The 23505-nt window shown below is 37.4% G+C and overlaps 1 protein-coding gene across 6 annotated transcripts in view; it reads right to left on the bottom strand.

The window, feature by feature from the left end:
* The window catches only part of cacna1ha (calcium channel, voltage-dependent, T type, alpha 1H subunit a), a 152844-nt gene that overhangs the window by 112729 nt on the left and 16610 nt on the right, over positions 1 to 23505 (bottom strand). The window lies entirely within an intron of this gene.

The following is a 23505-nucleotide window of genomic DNA, read 5'->3' as shown; positions in this document are numbered from 1 at the left end:
TGTGTGTGTGTGTGTGTGTGTGTGTGTGTGTGTGTGTGTGTGTGTGTGTGTGTGTGTGTGTGTGTGTGTGAATCTGAGCGTCATTGGTCTGTCACTGCTCGTCAATGTCAAAATATTTGATAAAACCAATCAAATCAGAGTAGGCAGGCTTTATGGTCACACAGAAACTGCTCAGGAGGAGCGCAATTTTTTGCAGCGCAACTCGACGTCAAGTAAGATAAATGTAAGCAGCTAAACTGTTTGACATGTTAATTCAGAAATATTAAACAAAAGAAAAAAATTAACTTCTGTCTAATTTCGCAATTTTTAACTGGAAATATGCCTATGTGATTCATGTAGGCCTTAACGAACAAGAAATGTTAACAAAGCCATTTTCATCAGATTAGGCATAAGCTTAATAATGAATGTGTATATATTGTAAATTAATATAATTCTATTCGCAACATTCAGTAAATAAAAAAAAACGTAGCTTTTTTCAGCCTGTATTGGGCATTAGTAATGAATGTGTTCATATTGTGAATTTAATAAACGTAATTTTTTTTAATAAACAGTAAATTAACGTGTCTAAGAAAATTATTCATGAAACATATCAGTATGTTAATATGTAAACCATATGTTTACTTTATTTACTGACAAAAACGGGAAAAACTATATCAGTCTAAGCTCAGCATGAGGGAAGAGACTGGGCAAGATAAAAAGAGAGATTTGGACATAAGAAAGACAAACAATCTACTGCCCAGTGACATGGTTTTCAAGCTATTGTTATCAATTTTTTTAGCCTTCAGAACATCTTAAAATGCAAACATGTAGATCATAGAAATCAAATTTTTCTCGGGGGAGCATACCCCCGAACCACCCTAACATTTGGGATCTATAAACCTGCCTACATTATTGGGTATGATTAACGCATGTACAGTATGGCCATGCAGTAAGGTGTTAATATTTGCTTTATAAGTAATGATAAACAGCCAATATCTTCTGTATGCATGTTAGTAAGCTATTAGTTAATAGCGCAATTTGGACCCTAATCTAAATAGTGTTACCATTTTTTCTACAGGCCTACCCTCACTGGGGGCTGAGCCCCCCTAAAATGAAAATCCTAGAAACGCCCCTGCTGTAGAGGCGATGTTTCGCCACACGGTGACGTCAAGATCAGGCACATTCTGAGATCAATCGTTTGCTGGGCCTGGTGTCTATAAAAGCTTTTCTTTGACTAACAAGGAAGTTTTCAGCTCTGAAACTTACAGGATATTCTTATATTACCTTTTTTATCTCAAAAACTCAAGGGAAAGCTGATTTTTCAATTCCAAACCCCTTTAATATTTCATGTCGATATGCAATGGTTACATACACTTAAATTGATTGTAGTATATCTTTATAGGAGACTGCCGAATCTATAGAACAGTGGCCAGAAAAACTAACTTTACTGCAATCCTAGTGGTCAGGAGCATTTTCATTGTTTGTGGCTTTATTTTGTTGTGTTGTGAACTTATGCTTGCTTTTTAAATTTTGTTGTGTTGTGTCTTTATTTTGTTGTGTTGTGAACTTATGCGGCTTTTTAAATTTTGTTGTGTTGTGAACTTATGCTTGCTTTTTAAATTTTGTTGTGTTGTGGCTTTATTTTGTTGTGTTGTGAACTTATGCTTGCTTTTTAAATTCCGTTGTGTTGTGGCTTTTTTCGTTGTGTTGTGAACTTATGTTTGCTTTTAAAATTTTGTTGTGTTGTGGCTTTATTTCGTTGTGTTGTGAACTTATGTTTGCTTTTTAAATTTTGTTGTGTTGTGGCTTTATTTCGTTGTGTTGTGAACTTATGTTTGCTTTTAAAATTTTGTTGTGTTGTGGCTTTATTTCGTTGTGTTGTGAACTTATGTTTGCTTTTTAAATTTTGTTGTGTTGTGGCTTTATTTCGTTGTGTTGTGAACTTATGTTTGCTTTTTAAATTTTGTTGTGTTGTGGCTTAATTTCATTGTGTTGTGATCTTATGTTTGCTTTTTAAATTTCATTGTGTTGTGCACTACTGATCTACCGTAACATGTAGGTGGAAGGAGTGAACGAACAGCCCTCTCTTCCACCCTCAGTACCCACGACGGAGCAAGGCACCTAACCCCCAATTGCTCCCCGGGTGCCGCAGTGAATGGCTCCCCACTGCACTGGGTGTGTGAGTCCAGGGCTTGCAGTGTGTGTGTGTGTGTGTGTTAACTTGGTTAAATGTAGACAAATTCTGAGTATAGGTTACCATACTTGGCCTTCACGTCACGTCACTTCTTCACATCACTTCACTGAAGTAGGATTAAGAATAGGATTTTTGTAGTGTAATAAATTCCCTTTACATGGTTTTGTGGTTTTATTCTTGTGTCTAAATATGGGCTTGAGCAGAATGTTCTCAGGACGTGACTGTTCAGAAAACGCTTCAACTTTTATGTCCTTAGAGAGTAAAGACACTCAAATTATGAGCTGCCTCTAATTTCCTTCCACTCTACGCCTCGATGGACAACAAAAATGAGAGTAAAATGACAAATGAGAATCCCTATAGAGTGCTCCTCTCAAGCCCTTTAAAGCAAAGCAGAAAGCAGTGAGCAGAAGGGCCCTCTGACATTGTGCAGAGTGGCACACATAACTAAAAGACTTTCACGCCATATTTCATAATATATCTACATAGGCATTCCAAGTGTACTTCAAAATCCAGCACCAGAGTCTTCCAAGCAAGCCAATGTAACATGCAACAATGCATTCTTTAACAAAGTCAAACCACCCTCTGAGCAAGGAAGTTACAACAAACTTGTGTACTTCATTTAATGTATGATGTCCTCTGGATAATTACAGTGACATAAACAACACCTCCTAAAGGGCGCCAAGAGTGGAAATGATGCAATGTGTTCATTACCCAACTGGTTCTAACCATTAGAAAACAAATGCTTTTGACTACCTGAGCATGAAATAGAGCTGTGTGTGTGAGAGAAGCCATGGCAGCGGAGTCTGGCCTCTTAATTACATTTCCACGGCAGGAGAAATGGTGCTGCTCAGACGTTCCACCATGCTGCACATTATTATATTAAATGAGGAGTATCTAGGGGTTTTTCAGCAATTCCTTTGTTCATTTCAGTTCTCCTTAAGTGCACCTATCTTTCTACCCCCAAAAACATGTTCATAACCGTTACTGGTTGAGAACAAAGCAACATGAAGAGCAGAGACAGCAGCCACAATAAAACATGGTTATCTTAGCATGGCACAAGTGCCATTCAGCCCTGACACAGTTACAAAGAGATTTGTTTTTGTCAGGTGTGTGAATCTTATCGGAACTCAGTATTTGAGATATGCCTGACAAAGAGCAAAATACCGCATATCAAGAACGTCACATCAATACATCACATCAAGAACGGAACACAGATAAAAAAAGTATTCTGCTTAGTCTCCATAGGGAATTTTCATTATCATGGATCTCGAGGTTGTACTATGAGCATCTTGGAAGTCATTTCTGAGTTCCATAACTTACTAAACCTTATATGGCAGAATTGGGATCTCAAAAAAATCCAGCATTTTTGTAATACCTGAAAGAACAGAAGTTCTGTAGAGAAGCAGCTCATTGTTTTGTGTCTAGAGGCACAGGTCAACCCAGAATAGACTGGATTCTTCTTCAATGCAAAAAGCACAATTTGAGTATTTTAGGATAAAAGCACCAGCACCAACAACACACACAAGCTTTGTTGTAGAAGCAGCCTAGCAGTAATACAGGTGATGGGAGTTTGAAACCAGCTTTCTAGTGACATTATCTTGATTCCCTTTCTTCTCATCTCCACATTGTTTCCTCTCCTCAGGTTGATATTGAAAATGTTTTTAGGTAACTGATAATTAACCTTAAATAGTCCAAAATTAACCTTTTGCCACACCTTTCAATAGCAAGATGGTTTACCATATTTTACATTATTACACTACCATTCAAAAGTTTGTCAGTATGTTTTTTTAGGAAATACACACCTTTATTCAGTAAGGTGTTAAATTGATCAAAAGTGAAAACAAAGGCATTTATGTTAATATTTCAAATACGTGCTGTTCTTTTGAACTTTATAGTCATCAGACAATCCTGAAAAGAAGTATTAAGCAGCACAACTATTTTTAAAGGTGTCATGAACTGGCTTTTTTATTTTTTATACTGTTGTCTGAGGTCAACTTATGAAGTTTGCATGGTTTTTACTAAGGGTGACCCCTAATAGTCGAAGATTCGATGCATCGATATGCAGGACAGAATTCGACCACTGATCTCATGGTTGAATCTTCGCGGGTGTTATGAAATGAGGATCATGCCATTTTGGCAATATGGGGGTGCTCAATATTAGTGTTATAAAGACGTGTCGCGGGACTCGCAGTGCTGAGCGATCGCACCTTCAAGGGCACTGAGCTTCGCACCTGATGCGCCGCGCCTTTAAAATTCGAACACATACACCGACGGCGGCATTCGACGCCTGTCAGCGGCGATTAAATGTATATTTCGCTCAAATCGCGAATGTACTGATTTCACCCTGTGCTAAGACACACTCATCGCGTGCAGCTCTTCTGTCAGAAATCGATACAAAATTGAGCTTGTGCGTATATAATGTTCACGTCCGCCTGGTTTACACAAACATAGATGATTCGACTATTGGTCGACCATAGAGATTCGAAAATTCTGATTCGAATGTGTAAATCCTTAGTCGGGGACACCCCTAGTTTTTACATTCAAAAACATCTTAATGAATAAGTAATAAGCTATTTTTCACCCTGATTTTGAGGCTCTTTCCTTCACTCTCTTTTTTTTATGGGCATGCCACACTGAAGACTAGGAAGTAAACGCCCAAGGAAATGATTCTATAAGATTTACGTATTTAATGAGCATCAGTACATGTGGGAATTGCTTTGAAAGCATGTGAGAGAACCAAGAGTGGAAATGATGAAATGTGTTCATTACCCACATTACCCACAACCGGAATTAATTGCCCAAAGGGCTCGCAAAAAATCTTTATCAAACAAACACAATAATTTATCTCTCATCCACCCGCAATTGATTGGAATTTAATTTTTTTTTATTACTATTAACGATTTGGTTAGCTCTATGTAGGCTTATGTCATGTTTGCAGGGCCTGGTGTTAATAAAGCTTTTCTTTGACTAACAAGGAAGTTTTCAGCTCTGAAAATTACAGGATTTTTTTATTACCATGAAATATTAAAAAAAAATTATATCAAAAGATCCAGGGAAAGTTGAACAACAATCAACAAATTGGCATTTGTGGGGTAAAATGTGTGTTAATTTGGCAAGGTTGCCTGCTAATATTCGCACTCATGGGTCTATATATCACATAAAAGTCGCTTCAACCCGCAGAAAAAAACACGGACTTGGCAACACAGTGCAGTTGAGCACTGTCTGTTGAAATTTGACAATGCGCCGTTTTGTTGCTCTGATTGGTTGCAGGTCTATCCAATTGAGTTCTTTCCTGGTTCGGTTGAAACGCCCCATAATCACAGCCCAATGGAGCAGTTTCAGACTCAGACTAGACTAGAATTGAGTATGACCACGTCAGGCTAGAAGACTGGAGTAATGATGCTGAAAATGCAGCTTTTTCATTACAGGAAAAATACATTTTAAAATATATTAGTTTTGACCAAATTAATGCAGCCTGAAAAATAAGATACTTATTTTCAAAAACATGTAAAAAAAAAAAAAAAAAACGTACTGACTCTAACTTACTAACGTTTGAATGAATAGGTATTTAAAACTGCATCTTGCATTATTTCTGCTAATTAAAATGATTTCTGCCTGATAAAAAATGCAGACACTGGCCTGCTGAATCCTTCTGCACATGCCTCTAACACTATTTTCCCCTTCCCGTTGAAAAGAACTTCTTCTTCCGTGATTCTGTTAATGACAGGAGTATTGGGAAGAATCCATAAAAAGCTTGTTCAGAGAAATCCAGGACTATCAGGAGCCCGTCTGGGCTATGATCCAGCCATCAAACTATGAACAATCATTCAAGCTTCTCATTATTTTAAAGGATTCAATTACAAGCTAATCAAACTGTGAGGATCGGCCACTCAAAAGTATGTAAAGATACATCTCAATCCTAACTGTTACTCTACAAAATCCCTCCCAGCACACAAGCCAATACACCAATGCCTTTTTTACATTTGTCTATGTTAGACAATACAAATACATAAACATTTGGCCCTAACAGGTAGATTCTTCACACCAAGGATTAACAATCTGTACTTCCCAGGATATAAACACAGTGGGAATGTTCCTCTGTCTTCTCTCATGGAGTTTCATAAGTTTCGAGCGCTGGCCCTGAGCTGACTCCTCTCAATTATGTAAGTTTAAACTGAGCATGACATACACTCTAAACTTGAGAGAGCTCTTGAAAGGTAAGTGAATAGGGTGGGCTTAAATAGAGACTCAAAAACAACATGAGGGCACGTCACATTTCAGCAGCTGTGTGAAAGTCGCATGTTCGCAGAGCTTCATGGAAACCCTTCGTCCTTCTTTTCTGGCGCGGACTGAGGGACTGTAGGTCTGCCGGTGCAGGCGGTTGTATTTGGACAGTCTGCCAGAGTGCTTGGGGGAGGAATGCTTACAAACAGTAACACTCTATACTCAGCACAGACAAAGGAATGCGCCGTTTAGAGTAAGGGAAGATTTATCTTCGGATACCTTGGCATTTTACATTTATAACACGCTAACACGTTCTGATAATTTACCTAATTAGGAATTGAATCTTACCCGTCATACAAACATCCAGCAGCGCCGAATGAAAAACAACAAACACACGTGTAAATAAAGCCCTGATGCCGAGCAACTGCAAAACAAGCAGCCTGAGCAGTTCATCTGTGTTTTCTGAAGCCCACCGGGTGGTCTCGTTGTAGCACCCATCTAGTAATGGTGCCAACTAATGACTGTCCACCTGTGTGGCCCCTCAGAGCCATGATTTTAAAGTCAACCTCCATAAACCAGTGTGTTGCAGTACTTCTAAATTGTCTCCCATTTGTCATTAACCTGTGATTATGAATAGGCCAAATGCGGGCTATTTATACACTAGTTAATGTTAAGGTCATAGGCTCTAATAACACTAGTTGGCGCACACAGAGGTACAGATAACTCAAATAACAAGGTAAAGCACAGAAAGTCACAGCAAGCACATCGTTAAATATGAGCAAATATGACAGCTGTATTAAAATAGCCCTCACTGCCATAGGACATTTCTGTTACTCGCAACTGCTAAGATGAATTATGACATGGCCTCACAGGATATTTCTTTTGCTCTCATAATCATGTTAACAAATGTCCACTACTGTAATGTCACACGTGTAACTGATATAATCTAGTGACATTATAAAACATGAGTCTTAGATCAAATGCTGAATTCTAAAAATGTATTATTATTATTATTATTATTATTATTATTATTATTAATTCAAAGTTTAACCAATTTACAATTACAGAAAACCTTCATTTCAATGCAGTTTTTCTATTACAAAATACACAGAGCTTAAATATTCAATTATTTACACAGTTATATTGAATAATTTTATGTTTTTTGTTTGTTAGTTTTTTTAAGAGAAAAGATTTATTTAGATTTTTTAAAATATATATGAAATCTTATTTTAAATATATAGTTTTTATGTACACCATTTTTGTTAATTTTGTTACCACATTTAGTAAATGGCTGTCCTTTTAAAACAATTTAAAATCCTGTTAAATGAAATGAACACTCAGTTTGAGATGACAACGGGAGGAACTAAGACATAAGTCACAATTGGCATAAGTCAGAATTATGACTACCATAGTGGGGAAAAATACTGTGGTAATCAATGGTTGCTGAGATCTGCTTGGTTACATACATTCTTTCAAATATCTTTTGTGCTTAGCAGAATATAGACATTTATACAGGTTTGGAACAACTTGAGGGTGAGTAAATGATGGCCGAATTTTTGGATGAACTATCCCTTTAAATATGACCTTCAGTCTTGACATTTTCATAACTGTATTTTATCTCATAATAATGACTTAGTATGAAATCATTTAGACATTTCATATAATAATTATGACTTAGTGTCTAATAATTTTGACTTATGTCAACTCTGTCTTTTCAGGTCGTAATTATAACTTTTTATATTAAATTGACATTAAATGTTAATTTTGACATTTTAACTTTTTATCTTAGTATATATTATGACTTAGTAATACATTTTTTTGTCATAATTTAGATGCACCAAATCATGATTTGTGTCATAATTATGATTCACGAAAGCATGATTTTCTTTTCTTATGTGGTGGAAATGGGTTTCCATAAAAAAGCCATGCAAACTATTGCCTTTAAGCTTTGCAACAATATTTTTTAACATTGCACTCTGAAATACAATGCATTATATCTGATATCCTTAGAGCAATAACAATCTGAGACACATGGCCAAGAGGGGCAGACAAAAATAGTGAGTCTTCCTTATTGCATATAATGACAGATAATTAACTTCGGCCGTCTCTTTCTGTGATAAACAACAAGATGGGCAGCACACGGTCAAGACAGGAAGTGTTAGGACTGGACTGACTTCAGGGCCATGAACTAGAACAAACAAGATCAGGGCATAAGCGTAGGCGTCCTGTCAGATAAACTAATATATGCTCTGTGGCATGTAGCTGTACCTCATGGCTACTTGAAACATTAGCACAGCTCTCTCAAACACTTCCACGGATAAGACGACTATATCTGCCTCTTCAAACAAATCACTATCAGCAAGCCATTTATTGCACAATTGCTGGTTGTTTGTGGGCTATTTTAAAAAGCTTTTTATCATATACAAGTGGATCATGGTAGACTGAGCTGGCAAATGTGAGCTTTTTATACAGTAATAATAAAGCTCCATCTGGCCTAGTGGGAAGGCTAATGAGTATCAACATTTTTTTCATTACATCATTGACATTAGCTAATGTGCTTTTAAATGGCAATTTAAACACCATTGAGTTACCACAAAATGCCAGCTATCACAAGTCTGTCTGTGGGGTTGCCTATCCTGCATATAAGTGCTGCCTTATACTTCATATCCGGTGAGCCAAACTACAAAGAATTCAGGCTAAATTATGGATATGCTTTACTGAAGCAACATGCTTAATTTACAAGGCCAAAAGCAATTATATGTTGCACTTTTGGATTGCCGAGGAACTCAAAGTCGGCATGAAATTGAAGCTGTGATGGTCTTTTCTCCCCTATTGTGATATATAGCCGAGGGAATCGTCTTCTTGAACAAGAAAAAATGTAGTGTGGGACTTGATTTTGTCCATCGGGAATTGATTGGACTTTCAAGTGCAGTGAAGTCATGTGAGATAGAGGTTGTCCTGCCCTCGCGCCAGTAAACACATCAGAGAAGAAACGAGATGTCGCTGCAAGAGGAAGTTATGTTGATAATAAAAAATTATGAGGGCACATGAATTTGATGTGCACAGATAAATAATTTATGATAAATAGTAGGGCTGGGCAAAAAAATAAATTTTTTGATTAATCGTTTTTTTTTTTTTTTTTATCTGGTCATGAATCGATTTTTTCCCCCATATCTATTTCCGCTAACATTGAACATAAGATTAATGTAAATCTAATCACTAGTCTTCTTCACTAGATGTCACCCATTTGCCTGAGTGATCCTACAAAGGACATCCTACAAAGGTGTTCCCAGTGCGTTGTCGCCTTTTATAATGCTGAGGTGAAATGCTGTAGTCACTTAAGCACGTACGTTAGCCATTATAGACATATTCAACTTAAAGTCCACATACAGCGCAGGATCAATAATTCAAACCTTAATAGCTTATATTATAAACATATTTCCTCAAATAATAGCTAGTCCACAGTCAGAACGTTATGGTATTGTTGTCTGTTACGTGTCCAGGAATTAACCATAGACTGTAAAAAAAAATGAACGTGTTTCTCATGTATGAAAAGTAAATGCACACATGATGAGCGGCAAAAATCGCAAGAAAAGCTTGTCGTGTACTGAAAATTGCTAACAAATCATCCAATATTATTTTTATGTTTCAGAATAAATGTCTCAAAACATCCATAAAATACTTCAGATATTTTTTTAGAATAAAGTTGCATCAAAATTGTATTTAACAATTGTATGGATTTGAAATATAGAGATGCGTTCTGTTTTAAAACTCAGGTGTACCTAAAATAAAGTTTAATATACAGGTTTGTGACTCTGCATTTCTTTTTAATTACCCACTTATGTTAACTGTTCTTTTGTATAGATACCTATAGTATTTGTATTAAATCTATATTCGTTTGAGTTAAATCGAGAATCGAAATTTAATCGATTTGAGGGCTTGTGAATCGAAATCGAATCGAATTAGAACATCTGAATCGATACCCAGCCCTAATAAATAGAATACTGCAACATTCCACAAAAATAAGAATTGTCCATTTTTCCACCATTTCATGCCATGGTGAATTTAAAAACAAATAAAACTACATTTACAACAGGACATGGGGCCTGTACCATGATGAAGCTGGTTTAGCTGGCTAGCCTGATTTGTTTAAGCTTAGTTTGTGCCAATCCTGGGTTTTAGGTACCATTAAAGTGGTTTAGCTTTTAGCTGTGTTCCTCACCATGGTAACTTGCATTCCACAGCTAACCTGCTCCAGGGCAGGTTATGTTCTGGATTAGAGATCTCAAACTGAAATTGGGCCAATCAGCTGTGAGTAAAGTGACACATGTCTGATGCAAAGTCACTCCCCCTGTTTCTACTCCAAATTAAAGGTCACTACATAGCAAATGTTTTTTAAAGACTAAAGCGTCTGGCTTTTTTAACAATGCTTATTTATAAAATAAAAAAATAATAATTTTTAATGATTTAGATGATTTATGTAATTATTATACCCTTAATCAATTACACATTTATCATTTTAGTTAATAAATCATCAATAGGCACTTTTTTTAAAAGTAATATAAATAGCCTACATAGTCATATAAATAAGCTTTAAAACCAATAAATAATACTATTTAAAAAAAAGAAGCTTACTGAGCTTAAATGTTCAATTTTCTCTATATCAAGTAAACTAACTTCATAACTTTTACTTGCATTAACGTATACTATTTTTTTCTTTAAGTTGTCCTCTTTCATAGACAGCTTTTCTTCTTGATATGTATTTTTTTTATTCTTAATATTTTCAAATGATATAATATTCTGCAGAAGAGAGAAATTTATCTCACTGCTTGTCTCGCGAGAAGTGAGATTAATTCCACAGCGAATTAAATCTCAGTTCCACAGCGTGTGATTGGCTGTTCACTATTGATGTCACAGCTAAACTCCTTAACTCAGGATCAAAGCCTGAGTTGACAGAGCAAGCTGATGATCAGCATCATGGGACCAACAAAGCCTTAATACAATGGTTTGGTTTTGTCAACTCAAAACTAATCCTGTAACCCTGAGTTTGTTAAACTGCCATCATGGTACAGGCCCCAGGACAACTAGAATAAGTTTTGTTGTTAAAAAGTAGAGATATCTCCCTAGAATAGCACTGGGTCAAGATCACAAAGGGGTTTCTAGCTCAATGACCACTTCATTTGTGGTTGAAACCGGCAACTTATTCAGATTTATATGAAAGCCTGGCTATAGAGTATAAAGTGGAGTTTTGACATAAAAGACCGACTCAGTTTGACCATAAACAGTTCTTAAAAGTAATTTTTAATAATCTGAAGAAACGTTTTCCAAAGGTTTGTACAACTGAAAGTTTCCGTGGATTTTAAAGGCTCTTCATGGAACCATAAATGCCAAAATAACCATTATTTTTAAGAGTGTAGAGAAATGGATTTTTAACGATTATGCATTAAACCTTTAAAAACAGCCTTACCATGAGCTCAGTGATACAGTATCCTCCTGTACAAGCCATAAGTCATCATTTATTTTTAAAAAAGAACTAATAGCCAACTTTTATTGGCAAAATGATTAATGGGATATGTAGTTCATTGTATCATTGTCTTTTTCGAATTAACATTTGTAATGTGATTAATCTCAGAGCTGTTTGGTTTGGTTTATGATTACGCTCTTCATTAATTAATTAACATTCCTATGTGAGAAAATGAATAGGGAAAATATTTCTAGTAAGGTCTAATTTCTAATAACTACTGTTTGGGGCACAACACCTGACAGCACATTATCACATCAACGATTAAATCAAGGTACAGCACACCAAATAGGGACCATTTTGAGCTCTTAGGAATTTAAATCTGAAGGATCTACCGCAACTTATTGTTTGCTTGACCGACACAAATGAACACAGAGGGCTTAAATTGGTCCAAATGGAATTTTCAATTTTCACCGTTTCCTATCCCACCCCAATTCCCCTTTGCCCCCTCTCCACACCAATCTCATAACCCAGGTCATTAATAATGTATGATATTGACTCAGCAAAGCCCATGCTTTCAGGATGAAGGGGTGCTGTATTTTCTCTTGAAGTGTGAGGCATGAGCTCGTCTGTTGCCTGGCAACCAGGTAGTTCCTAGTAAGTGCTTCTCCTCAGAGAAATCCCCTTATACTATAATGCAGTGAAAGCCCAAAGTGCCGCCCCCAGGCCCCTCCCAACTCACCTTTAGCCAAACTACCTACTTCATTTCACCACACACCAATCTAAAAATGTACAAATCCTGTGCGGATGCACCGTCTAATAGTGTTAGCTGTAATGGGATTCCTTGAATTTCACATATCAATGTGTCATCGCCATTGTATAAAAGCGCTGCTTTAAAATGGATCTAAATACAGAACGGACACTGTTTTGCTGTCATGCAGCAAAATACGCTGCTGTGCTGAGAACATGCCTCATAAGGCCCATATAAACTAATAGTCCACATTGCCATGACAACCTCAGTGTGGAGGACAAAGACCTCGCCGTTAGCACCAGTTTTTGCAATGCAGTTTTTATTTATTCATCAGTTTCTGCTTTCATCTTGCACAGAGAATGCAGTGCACAAACTCACATGATTGACAGCCAAGCAGGAGCTGTAGCTCACATGAAACAGCAAGACTGGTTGAGGCAGGTGTGAAGATGTGGGGAACGGTGCCCAATAAAGAACATTATTTATAGCTTTTATCTCTCTAGCCACAAAATGAAAGTCAATGGGGTCCAAAACAATAGTGGACTGTGAAAAACAAGTCATGCAGGTTTGGAAAAATACAAGGGTTATGCCATTTTAAAGCAAATAAGAGTAAGATGCTAATATGCAGATTTGAGCAAGACCCAAGCAAATAATTCCTTATCATATAAGAATTAAAGGGTTAGTTCATCTAAAAATGCAAATTCTACATCATGGTGCTCATGTGACAAGCATCGGCCAATACTGAGCCGGCGTTCTGACGTACCACTAACCATTTAATAAGTGAACTACTTTTCAACCTCTCCTATTTGAACTCAGATATCTCTTCGACTGGGACAATAAGACTGCAAAAGCATACAGACAGCTTTAAAAATGCATTATTTTCATAAGCTTCACACCATAAGACTGCATATTTAGTCTTTTATGGAATCACTTGCATAAAAAGGCATTATTCATTATCCACATAGAAATCCCAAGACAAAACAAGGGGAGAAGGGTAGAATTGTGACAGCAAAACTAAATTTACATAAAAATTGAAACCGCCAGCATGTTTAGAGTCGAGTGGCAAATACAGACAGGGTTCGTCAGACAATAAAAAGTAGCAGTGCCATTATTATTTTCACACAGGACATTTTTAGGTGCCACTGTTGACCAGAATATTTCCTCCACCCTCAAATGCAGTGGGTCCTAGCTGGCCACCGCTCCCCAGGGAGGTTCACTGCGACCTAAACAGCCACCTCCCACCAGCCACTCAAATATCATCCTTTCAGTTCTCACCCCATATAAACACTTCACAGAGCCAGGTGGATTTGAGGTTCGCCAAAGGGACCCGTCCACGGCAGCCTTTAAAGGGGGGGTGAAATGCTGTTTCATGCATACTGATCTTTTTACACTGTTAAAGACTTGGAATCCCATACTAAACATAGACAAAGTTTCAAAAGTTAAGGTGGACGTTTGATGGGAGTATTTCTTTGTCAAAAATACTACTTCCGGTTAGTCATAAGTTTCGGCAAGTTTTTTGAGATCATGCGTCCCCATTGACGTTAGTGGGGGCGGAATTTCCTTGTATGGGCCTTACGGACAATTCTACCGGAAGCGCGTGAGAGAGAGCGAGGGAGAGAGCGAAAGCAACAGCCTGCGCGTGAGAGAGAGCGAGGGAGAGAGCGAAAGCAACAGCCTACGCCCATCAACGCGGGGCTTGTAGGATGCTGGACAGGTGACAATTACACATAGCACATAACAATGTCACCAAAAAAGTGGGTTTTTGGTTGCCAGACCAAGACAGTCCTGCACAGATTCGCCAAAAACCCCGCGTTAAGGCAACAGTGGATGTAATTTGCTTTTCCGGATCAGCAACTGAGTTGCGCGAATGTTTATATCTGTTCGCTGTTTCATAAACAAGGCCCAGCTCGACGCCGAATTTTCCCAATCGCCTAATGCTGAAGGATGGAGCAGTCCCAACGTTAGAAGGGTGAGTGAGACTGCTTTTAGTCACCTTACTGTCTACACAAACCACGCGTAAACACACAAACACACGTGCACAACTGCACTTCCCACATGTACACCTTCAAAGACAAAAATACGACCATATAATTCAAGTATAAATATGTAAATAACACAAGCCGCTAAGCATATTATATAGTTAGTGTATAACTTGTAACTTACCACATACAGACGTCCTGCTCTAGTCGTTTTTGCTGCTGCTCCTGTTCAACTGCAGCCTCTGGGTCTGATTCCGGATCATAGATGTATGGCTGTATCCGATTAAAAGCCATATTTTTATTTTGAATAAAGTTTTTTTCCGCTGTTAGGGATGCACTCGACTCAACACACAGCGCGCTGCTGCACACGTCATTATTTAGCTCCGCTCACACGACACGCCCCCACCCGCTCGGCTTTTTTCGGAAAGACTCGGAACAGCGCATCTTTCTTATATAATTATTAAAAAAATAAAAACTTTTCGGAGATATGCAGGATGCAATGCTACTCTATAGGTACTCAAGATTGACATGACACTGACTGAAACTGAGTGTTTCACCCCCCCTTTAAAATCGATTGCCACTTAGTTTTTCAATTATGCCCTTTGCTTTTCTGTCTTTTGTTTATAACTCTCTGTTGATAATGAATCACAAAAGTCTATTGCACCACACCTTACATGAACAAATCAATAACCACTGAGATCAACAACACCTTGGAGAGTGTGACATGTAGGATATATGCTTTGTCAGCTGTTGACTGAGTAAGGAGCGAGGATTTTGTCTTGCTGTGGGACCTGTTGGCCCAGTGCTTCAAGCTCAATCATAAATGCATTCATAAAATATGCAACAGCTATTAAATACTCAAATTTGTTTTCATAGTCAACAGGATACATAATCAAGAGGATATATTATAAAATCTATAGGCTTTCCTGATGAATATAATTATGTGTTGTGACGTGCACCCACATTTGCTGAAAAGTAGGTAAGTGGGTGCAAATCATATATAGGGACTGATTGGTTTTAAAAGAATGGCAGTAAACTGAACAACTAGCTGGTTATTAATTTTACTCAAATGCATCCTATACATAAGAAATTATACAGCCTACAATATTCACAACATATACATAATATTACAACTTAAACTTGTATATACATTGAAACAAACACGCAATTCAGCGTTAGGCTTTTAAACATTCAAATGTGTTTTCATACTCAACTGGATTTTAATATTTAATCGGGGCGGAGGAACAAAAATTGTGTGTGTGTGTGGGGGGGGGGGTCCTATTTTAAAACTTAGGCTTAGCTCATACATAAAATTATATTTGTATGTATTATATTATGTATATAAATAATATACATAAAAATATAAGATATGTGATGTGATCTGCACTGTAAAATCCAACGCTGTTCTTACTAAGACTTTTTTTAGTAAACTTTACTTAATGTCCAATAATTTGTTGACCTTACTTAAAACAATTTAGTAATCTGAACTATTTGCATGCAAGTAAACATTACTTGACTGGTTTAAGTACCATTTTGCTAAAAAAAAAACAAAAAAAAACACCAGATGGCTGGAAAAAGTGATTTTGAGGCAGGGCGTTTTTTAATAGACTTTTAACTCAATTCCTCCACTTCCTCTCACCATAATTGTGATCAGTGTTCCCTTTGGTTGGGCTCTTGGAACTAACATCCATATTATTGAAATATTCTTCCTGTTAATTGCAGCGGCGCAACAAGAAATCTAAGTTATCTGATTTCAAAGTAAGGGATGTAATATATATATATATATATATATATATATACATACATATAAACATACATGCACACACAGACTTCAACATTCAGCATGCAAAACACAACAATGGTAACAAGGATTTTTTTTTTTCATTTTTAAATTTGTATTATTTTTATTATTAATAAGACCTTTACAATTTTATTTGTTGTCGTTATTGAGGTTATACGAACAAAGACAAATGGTAAAACGAAGCAATTCATTTATTCATGCCGCTATGCACTCTGGGAGTACGCTTCCTCAGATCACAAATAGAATTAAGTTGACAAAACTTAAACGATTTAAGTCAGAACAACTAAATGGAATTAACTAATGCTTACTTAATTGAATTAAGGCAACAAGTTTGCATAATTTAATTAAAGGAGTACTTCAGCGCTGGGAAGATGAATCTGTATTTAAACTGGGTCCTCAATGTAGTAGAAATGTGAAATTATTTTTTAATTTGGTGCCTTCTAGACTGAGAAAAGACAAAAAATGTATTTTTGTCTCATGGGGATGAAAGACTACAATTCCCAGAATGCTTCGCTGCCCTATGAGGCCACTCCCAAAGCCACCAACTTGATTACAGTGACTGAGTTAGAGAAGACACTAACTGCACTGAGCACTAACTGCACGGGTGAAAAAAATGAGCTGATGAGGTCTCGTGATGAGAGCTGAGGTAATCACGACTACACTCACAGCATACACTCACAGCATACATTCACAACGCGAGTTCAGTCTGGCGCGTTTCAGTTCATGCCTTTGCAAGCTTAACTTTCATAGAAATTAATTTAAGAAGTTAGAAGACTTACATTGCTCACCATAGCTCCGTTTAAATGAGTGCCTGTAGCTGAGCTCTCCCTGCGAGCTGAGTGTAATCTTCCACCCCCCATGCGCGAATTCAAAACATGCGGAAATGGCTCCCTCTGCTGGCTGTAGTCTTTAGCCTTTGGCCAAACATTCCTCCTATGATGCAAATATCGTCAATTTGCATCATAGGAGGAATTTTTCCAGAAATAAAATGCATAAATCTCTTGTCTCAGGGGGATATGAGGGGGGAAAGCACAATCATTTGAATATACTCCAGGGTTTCTATTGATACAAAACCATATGCTAATCGGTGAAGTAACCCTTTAATTAAACTGAACAAATGAGTTTTTACGGTGTGCTGCACCCTGATTTGCTGGAACCAGGCAAGTAGGTGCTAGTCATGTAAGGTTTCCCCTGCTTAGATGAATGAAAAATTATTATTTAGTTCACTGAAATGTATCATATATGCCCTAATTATATAAAGGATACACCCTCATTATATAAAATATCCACAACATAACAATATTACAAGTTACATTGGCCTGCCCTATACAGTGAAGTGAATATAGCTTTAACCTATTAAATACTTGAATATGTCTTCATTGTTAAAAGGATGTGAGAAAGAAGCTTTGTTGTTCAATTCGGTTGGCAAAGGCTTGTGCTTACTATTAACCCTCTGGAGTTATTTTTGACAGAAAAAATATTAGGTTTCGGTTTTTATAATCTTTTCTTTATGGTACGAAATTTGTTAAAAAGGTTTTAACACTTGCTATGCAAACACCAAAAAAAAAAAAAAAAAAGACAAAAAAGCATGCATTATTCGAAACGGTTAAATGGTCCTAAAAAAAGTTATGAAGTTACACTTTAACTACTCGTGGTGAACAATGACCAGACTGAAAATAAATTTGGAAACTATTTCAATTTATTATTATGCTACCCTGACTCACTTGTTACTGGTTCCTATCCCAGCCAGGGATACAGGGGGTGTACTCTGGGTTTGTGGTCAAATTCAGTGCTCGGAGCCCTCCCCTCGGGCAGCATGTCAAATACACATACTCAAATCTTTATTATCTAGATTATTTGTAAGTGTAAACTTGTGAGTTCTTTATCGTCATATTTTCATCTTCAAAATGGTCTAATTAAAATTGTTTCATTTTTTTCATTTCCGGCTGTTTACTTGATGATTAGGACTGATTACAGTCCTAATTTTTTAGGACTGCCCCTTTTGCTTTTTACTTGAATTAAAATTCTGCACACATAATCAATATAGAAAACTGTTGCTAAGATACATCGGATGTAAATAAAGAAGCTTTAAATCACTCGAGAGGCTGATGTTCCAGGAAGCAGCATTTTAACAGCAGTCTAAAGCTACAATATCGGCCATCCTAACCCCAACATGTGAAACCTGTCCAAACTGCTTTCGGGGAACAGGCTGCCACCTGCTGTATCATTTGAAATCTTTTGAAGTCAAGTCTAAACTACACATCCAGATCGTTGCCCCTCAGTGACTTTGGCAAGAATAGGTGTTGCTCTGTTACTGTACAACCTGAGACCCATTATCATTATCTAGACGCAAACACACAGCGTCATAAAAATGCCATCCACAGCTTTTACAAGCCCGGAGGATCAGTATTTAAACATGCATAAATGTATAGAGTCATGACCTGACCCATGAAGCTCCCTTGTGCTGCAGATCTGAAACAGTTCATTAATTTGAGTCATATGTACAGGCTGTTCTTTAAAGGCACAGACGCATGTGCCTTTATCGCTATTGGTCATATAACTCAGAGACGACAGCAGATTTACACAGGCCTTGTTAGTTCTGTGCCATTGCTCTAAACACTCTGCGAGCTGAAGGCCTAAGGATATACAGAAATCCAGCTGAACTGATATTAATCCTCAAACACTCCTCTAATCAGCATGCTTTGACTGTGACTGACTCCTCTTCTCCATATGCCCTAGACCAATAAATCATTCAGCTTCCTCTCCTATAGCTACATTCAAAGACTAGAGGTTATACAAGCACTGATTCCCATCAGACTCTGCTGTCTTCAACCAAAACAGCATCAGATCTTCAAACATCCAGTCTAACAGATGCAACATTATGATCCTAAATCAGAATTTACTGTAGACTTATGTTGTGAAGCTATAAGTGCATTTGTGGTCTGTGTTGTGCCCTGAGTACGGTTTATAACAATGAGAACATTATGAGAGACCATAATCTTTCTCACTGTGTCTCACCGTTTCTCTGCCAGCACATCCTTTGTTTGTTTTTCTGTGATACACAACCCATGCCATGACCTATCCAACAGTGCCAAGCACTTCACAATCAAACCGAATGATCCACACCATAAACACATGCTTCCATTTAACAGTGAGAAGTTGCACTGAGCGGAAAAAGATAAAACCTGATGCAAGTCAAGCTCACTCTGTGCTAGGCTACAACATAATAATAGAGGAAATTATACTGATAGCCATCATTGTTGTTTCTGTGGTAATTTGCACCTTGTATAATGTAGAGTAAAATTTGAGATTATACACTACAAACACTTGATATTTCCTTATGAACACAGAAGTTTTACACTAATCGAACCCAACCAAACTTCGACAAGTCAACATGTCTTACTCCGATTGTTACTTAAAGAGACAGTTCAACTGGCTAACAAAAATATGCTAAGGTTCAATGTTTTTTAGGTTATGCAAATGTTAACGTAACATTCAACTTTATCATTTTTCAAAAATGTGTTACTTTTGAATGTTCTCTGAACATTTTGAAACAATTAACATTATTGAATTTAAACATTACTGGAAAAAATGTTTGCTCATAACTTGCCAGAACGTTAGCCTGCCAGAACGTTAGCTCAATTCCTGTCAGCTGGGATCACCCTCATGTCATTCTTAACCTGTATCGTTTTCTTTTTTTCTGTGGAACATAACATGAGATATTCTGAAAAATGTATCTAGCTTGTACACTGCCTGCGTCACACGCGCGGCTCACGCGCGGTCCAAGCCGCGCGGAAAACGCGTAACGTACATGCTTCAAAAAGAAGAGACGCCTATTTTTCACGCGCGTGTTAGAAGCGTTTCTAGGCAAAATAGTAGGGCTGGGACAACGCGTCGACGTCATCGCAAAATATGCGCGTCGATTCGTCAGACTCAAAATTAAGATGGCGGGGCCGGAGACTAGTAACAACCATAGATGTACATAATAAAGTATATTATGTAATTAAGTATATTATTGATTATGTATATCTATGGTAGCAACATGAGTGGCTCCTCAGACTTTCAGAAGTGCAAGGCTTGCGGGTTGGCCACAGTCTATGGGGTTGGCGCGCGGTGCGCACGGAGCATCACAGGCATGCGCGCACGCGTTTTGTTGTCACGGCTACATAAACAAATTTCTGCACACAGGAAGACAGATGTTTTGGTAATATTTGATGTATTTTAATCACAAAAACAAACGTTTGCATCAAGTGAAAGCATCGGACACATTGGCTACGTTACCTACATAATAAGCTGTTTTAAATTTAAAATGTTCAATGTCTAATCGCGCTGATGTGACCGAGGGTGTCCATCCTCTAAGTGAGCAGTTTCATCCCAGGACTATTCCGGTTTTAAACGGAATATTGGCGCCCGTAATGCACTCTACATGTAACTTTTTTCACTGTCATGCCGCGAATGCGCGTGGCGTTTCTGTTGCGGGTCAGCCACGGGGCTGCGTGACGTTTTCTCTGCCTCTGCACACTAGAAGCGTGTCTGACGCGGCGCTGCTGCTGCTATGATGCGGAGGGAAGCCCTATTCCTAATGTTAAACATAAATAGCCTACTGATACAGCAAAGACAACTTCGGGAGTAGCCACATATCTATGGTATTGACGGCAAAATAGGCTACAGAATATTTCGTTCTGTATTGACAGTTGCAATATTTCAAAATCGATAATTGTCGTTTTTTATTATTAAAATTAAGCCTATATCTGCATTTATGTAAACCTACAGACTTTCAAACATGAAAATGTAATTTAATAATATGTATTCGTGTCAAAATGATATATAAACATCTTTTCCTATTCTATTTTGCCTGGAGACGCTCCCAACACGCGTGAAAAATAGGCGCTCTTCTATTTCTAGCATGCACGCGTTTTCCGCGCGTCACAGTCAGTGTGCAGAACCTGTTAACATGGGAGCCGAAACAAAAACAGACACGCCACGCAGCCGAGACGCTCACGCTTGCAGTGTCCCTGGATTTGATTAACCAACTTGTTGATATTTAATCGATGGGCATAGCCTGTAGGCTGAGTTGCATACATAGAAAAATCGTATAATATGTTTCTTTGTTGTAGGTTAATACTTATTTATTTGTGTGTGTGTGTGTGTGTGTGTGTGTGTGTGTGTGTGTGTGTGTGTGTGTGTGTGTGTGTGTGTGTGTGTGTGTGTGTGTGTGTGTGTAGCCTACTTTATGTTTTCAAGGTTTTATTGAATGCATTGCTCTTGTATAGTCTTACTTTGGAATTTTAAGAGCAATAAACATATATTGCAATGTTAAGGAATTAATTTTTTCATTCAGATAATTAAATCAACATGTATAAATTGCTATTAGGCAATTAATGGGGAGATAATCGGTAATCGAATCGAATCGTAACCGAATCGGACAGGAAAAATTAATCGTTAGATTAATCGATGCATCGAAAAAATAATCGCTAGATTAATCGTTTAAAAAATAATCGTTTATCCCAGCCCTACAAAATAGCATAGGAAAAGATGTTTATATGACATTTGGACACGAGTATATTAATAAATGACATTTTCATGTTTGAAAGTCTGTAGGTTAACATAAATGCAGAGATAGGCCTAATTGTAATAATAAAAAACAACATAATTATCGATTTTGAAATATTAAACCTGTCAATACAGAACGAAATATTGTGTAGCCTATTTTGCCGTCAATACCATAGATATGTATGGCCAATAGGCTACTGTCGACGTTGTCTTTGCTGTATCAATAGGCAATATATTTATATTTAACATGAAGTATAGGGCTTCCCTGTACATTAATAGCAGCAGCAGCGCCGCGTCAGACACGCTTCTGGTGTGCAAAGACAGATATAAAACGCCACGCAGCCACACTGCAAGCGTGGTGTGAGCGTGGCGTTTCTGTTGCGGCTGACACGCAACAGAAACGCCACGCTCACACCACGCTTGCAGTGTGTCTCCGGCCTAATATTGTTTTAGAGCCCCACTGACATTCATTGTAGCCTCCAGACAAAAATAGTCAAAGAGAACAAAAATCCTACAGGTTTAGAATTTCATGACAGAATTTAGATTTTTAAGTGAACTATCCCCTATCCATGGGAACATGCCTGCTCACAGCAGACTGAACATTGTCATTGTGGTCCAGGTGTACATCTCAATAGGATACTTGCAAAGCAACATGAACACTGAACTCATGGGGCCAGGTGCATAAACATAGCCATTATGTCAAGACAGTGTCTTAAGATTTAATGTGACCCACTAGCAGTTAGACAAGGTGCAGACAATCTTACTTTTTGGTATGAAATTAGGCCAATCTATGTTTTTTTGTGTAACTGACCTAACAAAGATATAAACAGTCAAATTTGTATGACTAACTTGTAAGATTACTCTTAGCGGTTTATGCAACAGACCCATTATCTATATAACACATTAATAACTCCCTAAGAGGCGAATGCAAATTCTTTTTTGTCTCTTTTTTTTTTTTTTTTTGCCGAGAATACAGATAATCCCCATGCAAAGGTAAGTGGTAAATGCGACGATTAATAATATTATAAATAAGAGGAGTCATGTTTGATAAAATATTCCAAACCATTTTTTCGACACACGACAACGACACACATAATCCTAATTCTGCCATTGATATCTACAATATGTCAGAGTACAGATTAATCATCACCTCAAACAAGTGTTATGGCCTCGCAACACGTGCCTGAGGGCGGGAAAGCTCATGTATGAGTAATCAAAATAAAGATGATACATGCTTTCATCAGACAAACATGCTCGTTTGCAGCCACTGTTGAACACTGATGCGGATGTATCGAACTGACCCAAAAATAAGTACACAAAACAAGAGTAACTTAATGAATGAATTATTATGAATTATGAATTATTATTAATAGTAATTTAATTAATAGCCAGCATTTATATTTTTTGATTAGGGGGTGACAATGGCAGATCCTCTTGTCATTTAAATTTCAGTTGTTCAGTATATTTGTCTAAATACTCAGCTAAGTGTCGCAGTGATGCATATTGCCATTTCTCTAATGCTGCATAGATTCTAATGGGGATTATAATAATCCAAAAGACATTTGA

This window comes from Pseudorasbora parva, chromosome 2 (assembly GCF_024679245.1).
Source record: "Pseudorasbora parva isolate DD20220531a chromosome 2, ASM2467924v1, whole genome shotgun sequence".
NCBI classification, from domain to species: domain Eukaryota; kingdom Metazoa; phylum Chordata; class Actinopteri; order Cypriniformes; family Gobionidae; genus Pseudorasbora; species Pseudorasbora parva.
The sequence above is the reverse complement of the archived record's forward strand: the minus strand, read 5'-3'. Positions and strand labels throughout refer to the sequence as shown.